This window comes from Solanum dulcamara, chromosome 4 (genome assembly GCF_947179165.1).
Source record: "Solanum dulcamara chromosome 4, daSolDulc1.2, whole genome shotgun sequence".
In the NCBI taxonomy this organism is placed as follows: Eukaryota; Viridiplantae; Streptophyta; class Magnoliopsida; order Solanales; family Solanaceae; genus Solanum; species Solanum dulcamara.
This window is the reverse complement of record NC_077240.1, coordinates 68,083,883-68,087,414: the sequence shown is the minus strand read 5'-3', so window position 1 is coordinate 68,087,414 and position 3,532 is coordinate 68,083,883. Positions and strand designations below refer to the sequence as shown.

The window sequence follows — 3,532 nt, the reverse complement described above, 5'->3', positions numbered from 1 at the left end:
CTTTTATTTTGTGGAGAGCTTTCAGACTTAAGCTACCCACAAATGACAGAATTGTGGCCTTTGGATAGGAGCCTGCTGCATGCTCTTGCTTCTATAGAGCAGGTCTTGATGATGTAGACCATATCCTTGTTTCAGGCTACTTTGCACAATATATTTGGAAGCACTTCTCAGGGTACTGGGGTCTACAACACAACAACACTCCTCTAAAAAACCTATTGATGAGGTGGTGGCTAATCAAAACTAACAATGAGCTTCATAAGTTAGTAATGCAAGCCATCCCCATTTTTGTATGCTGGAATCTATGAAGAATAGATGTGCATGCAAGTATGGAGGCAAGAAGTCTAATGCTACTAGAGTAATATTCTCAATATCCAAAGATCTATATATGCTTATCTCTACTATGTATCCATATATTGATTTGCCAAGTAAGTGGGCAGATTTGGTTACCATGGTTGAAAAAAGCAAACATGAGTTGAGAATAACCAAAGTATGTTGGACTAAACCACAGCCTACAATGATCAAGCTCAACACAGATGGGAGTGCCCTTAACTGTTACAACCCGTATTTTTGTATATTTGGACATTTGGGATAATTGTAACAAGTGAAGGATAATGCTACGTTTTGGTCTTGTTTGATACATAAGTTGGTTATGCAATTTTGGAGGTGGAAATATGGAAAACAAAAATTGACTTGCAAGGAAAGAGGTTATGAGTTATTTTATTTAATACCGGTGTAATGTTAAAGAGAACATTGAGGTGGAAATACGGAGGAAGGCCGAGGGAAAAATTTATGTGGAATTTTTGGAAATTAGTTTGGGAATTACAAAAGTGAGATACATAAGTTTGGGCTACAAAGGAATAATGATAAAAGAGTTGAGGCCCAAATCAAGAAATGGCCCAAATTTTGGAAATTGAGTTCATTAATTAGGAAGGCCCATTACCCATTTACTATCTATTTATATATTTCTAATTTGCTAGAAACTTCAAGAAGTAGAAAAGTCTAAAAGATGACTTAGTAGTCATCTTGTTTTCTATTTCTAGAATTCTCAAGAAACTTGGAGAAAAGAGGGGAAAAAAATAAGAGAGGAAAATTGGCATAGCTAGGGATTTTATCCCTTGAAATCTTGTTCCAAAATTAATTCTTCTAATATTCCAAGCAAGTTGAAGGCCCTAATCAACATAGAGAGATTTTTGGAACAAGAAGACTATTCATTCTTGCAAGGCACAATTCTAACAAGTTGAAGAACTAAGTGGAAAAGGTAAGGTTTCAATTTTCTCTATATGTTATGGATGGTTGGTATATGTTGTAGAGTGAAGAAATGGATGAAGTATATGAAAATAGGTATGTGGGTGTTGGCCGTGTATATGATGTTGTGTGGAAAGAATAGATTAATTTTATGTAGTATGTGGTGGTTGTTGCAAGGTATAGGAATGGATGGAAACTTCATGAAAATATGCATATAGTTGTTGTGGCCGAATATGGGGGTGGTTTGGCAAGTTATGGTGAATTGATTCTATTTAGTATTTTAGTTATTGTTATGGATTCTATGTTGCTAAGAAAAGCTTAAGGATCCTTATAAAGTTGTAGTAGTTGGAGACTTGTTTTAGAAGTTTGTAAATCTAATATAATGTTCTTGCATATATGGAAGCTAATATTGTTAGTATGATGTGGTTAGTGTGTAAATTATTGGGTTGTGGTAATTGAATTTGAAAGAAGGGATTAGATTGTTATTGTTCTTATTGGAATTGGAAGGTCTTGGAGAAAGTAGTATATTGATTTGGTATGATTATTGGTAAATTGGCCGAGTTAGATTCTCGGGGATGGTGTATTTACAGGGGAAGTGCTGTCAAAATTTCGGTAGACAAAATGTTAGTTTAGAATGAGGTTCTTGGATACCTATAGCTAATGTTGGCATTTATTAATCTTGTTATAGATTTTGGAAAGGCCAAGAGTTAGGTGGGGTGACTAAGGAAGCGGACAAGGTATGTAAAGCTAATCGTTCCTTCTTTTGGCATGTCTTTGGTATAAGTATGTAAGGCTTACCCTTGTTTTTCAAGGCATGATTCCGATGTTATGGTTTCATAAGTGCTTCCATATATTCTTTGTTTTCAAAAGCTAGGTGTCAATGGTCCCAAGGAAATGACTACTTTTTCCTATAACCCGTTAATGTTTTCCAAAATGTCTATAGTTTCCCAAAACAAAGGTTTACAATATTACAAGTTTTTATGGCAATGACGATGGATATGTTTTACAACGACATTGATGATGTCGAGGATGAGAATATGTCTATGATGGCTAAGATAAGAACGGCTTCATGTATGTAGTGTTTACTCTTCTTTCTCTTGGCATGTTTTGACATAAGTATATAGAGCTACACTTTCTTTTGGCATAATTTTTATGAAACAAGTATATGTCATTTTGTACAATTTCAAGGAAGTCATATTCGTAGAGCCACTAGGATGGTCAATTTTCTTGAGTTTCCAAAAGATATTTTTCTCGTGCTTAAATACGTGTATATGATTCCAAAAGTTTTATTTTGATATAATCCATGGTAATTTTCGAAAGGTACTTGATATGACTCTTATCTTGTTTTGTTAATCATAGCTCATTCCGATTATTCTACGAGTCTTGAAAATTGGTCATATGTGCATATGTATACGATTTGACGCCTTATAAGATTGTGACCTTATTCTACGTTCTCTTAATATTATCTTTCGTTGATAGTCTCATCCTATAATAATTGTTCCTTCAAGGTGAGACAAAGCGACCATGGTTAGTCTATAATACAATCGGAGGTTACCGACCTTCCGTCACTCCGATAAATACACGACTTTCATTGGGCTCTCCTGCATGCTGTCTATATGTATGTGTATATGTATATGTGGGATATGGGGAGGTGTATATGTGGCGCTATAGACGCATTCCCACCTGATCAGTTGAAGTAATTTTCATCCTGGACGCGGGATGCCCGGACGCGGGACATATGTGGGCACGCCGACGTTGTTCGGTGATATGACTTCTATTTTCTATGAATATGAACAAGAAATGTTTTTTTTATGATAAGACAAGCATGCATGGCATCTGGCCTAAAAGGGCACTCATATGTACAGGTTACTCTCTTAACTCACTATATGTCTATGATTCTACGATATGGTTGTTCATACCTTATGTTCTTTATTATGCTGATTTTCATGCCTTACATACTCGGTACATTACTCGTACTGACCCCCTTTTCATTGGGGGCTGCGTTTCATGCCACGCAGGTACACACAGACAAGTAGAAGTTACTATAGAAGATGTTCCAGCAGGGTTAGCAACTCCACTTGTTCCTGGAGTGCGGCCCAGTCAGAGTATATGCGATATGATGTTTCGTTCAAAGTTAGAGACTTTGCAGACAGAGTTGTGGGTATAGAGTGTCATCTTTGTAAGCGGCGTCACCAGCCGATATGTTATTATGTCGCATGAGATGATATATTTTTGATAGCAAGTTCGGAAAGCGTAGCTATGTTTTTTTTCATTTCTTTTGATGCAA

General features: G+C 36.2%; 1 long non-coding RNA gene across 1 annotated transcript; it reads left to right on the top strand.

Annotated features, from left to right (window-relative positions):
• The first annotated feature begins 1,051 nt into the window (after positions 1 to 1,051).
• Positions 1,052 to 3,315, top strand: LOC129885058 (uncharacterized). The gene is made up of 3 exons (XR_008766043.1): positions 1,052 to 1,258; positions 1,934 to 1,982; positions 3,264 to 3,315. It is a non-coding gene; the product is annotated as an uncharacterized LOC129885058 (long non-coding RNA).
• The last annotated feature ends 217 nt before the right edge of the window (positions 3,316 to 3,532 follow it).